The sequence below is a fragment of the Bison bison genome, unplaced genomic scaffold (genome assembly GCF_000754665.1).
Source record: "Bison bison bison isolate TAMUID 2011002044 unplaced genomic scaffold, Bison_UMD1.0 scf7180017864529, whole genome shotgun sequence".
Lineage (NCBI taxonomy): Eukaryota > Metazoa > Chordata > Mammalia > Artiodactyla > Bovidae > Bison > Bison bison.
Window position 1 is genome coordinate 4,608,371 of NW_011495079.1, and position 1,230 is coordinate 4,609,600.

Sequence of the window (1,230 nt, forward strand, 5' to 3'; positions counted from 1 at the left end):
CTGAGTTTTCCAAATTTGCTGACATATTGAGTGCAGCACTTTCACAGCATCATCTTTTAGGATTTGAAATAGCTCAGCTGGAATTCCATCACCTGCACTAGCTTTGTTAGTAGTGATGCTTCTCTAAGGCCCACTTGACTGTTGAAAGTTCTTGCATTTAATGTTGTCCCAGAGAACTCTGAGGCTATCCTCAATTCTTTTCATTCTTTTTCCATTATTGTGTTCTTCAGCAGTTATTTCCATCATTCTATGTTCTAGCTCACTTATCCATTCTTCTGCTTCCATTAATGTATTGGTTCCGTCCAGAGTATTTTTAATTTCAATAATTGAGTTATTCATCACTGTTTGCTTAATCTTTATTTCTTCTGTGTCCTTGGCAATTGTTTATTCGTGTTGATCACTTCTTGCATTTTCTCCATTCTATTTTCAAGGTTTTGAAATATCTTTGCTATCATTATTCTGAATTCTTTTTCAGGTAGTTTGCCTATTTACTCTTTGTTTAGTTAGTCTTGTCTGTTTCTAGTTTGTTCCTTCGTTTGCACCATACTTCTCCACCTTTTCTTTTTTCTTTTTTTTAATGTATTGTGTTTGAGATCTCCTTTTCTCAGATTTTGAGGTCGAATTCCTCCTTCCTCTTGGTTTCTGTCCTTGGTGGGTAAGGTTGATTCAGTGGTTTGTGTAGGCTTCTGTTGGGTGTGACTTGTGCTTGTGCTCTGGTGGGAGAAGGTAAGTTTTTTTTTTCCTCTGGTGGTCAGGGCTGTATGAGGTGCTAATCCTGTTTGCTGGTGATCGGGTTTGTGTTTTTGTCTTTGTTGTTTGGATGAGTCGTACTGTATTGCGTTCTGCCAGTAGTTGGGTACTGCCAGGTCTTGTATACAGGTGGAGGCCTTTGTGGGAGTTCTCACTAATTAATACTCCCTGGGTTAGAAATTTTCTGGTAGTCTAGAGTCTTGTCAGTGCTCACACTCCAAAAGCTCAGGGCCTGATCTCTGGCCAGTGAACAGAGATTCCACAGGTGGTTTGTTATGGCATTAAAGGGGATTAAAACAAGAAACAAAATGCAAACCCCAGACAATTGGCAAATACAAAATCAGACAAATACTAACAAAAATAATGGAATATATATACACACACATATACAGATATAAACAAAACCAAAACAGTCCAAAAAAAAAAGAAAGAAAGAAAGAAAGTAGAAGAGATTGACCTGGTGAGCAAAGGAAAGTAAAA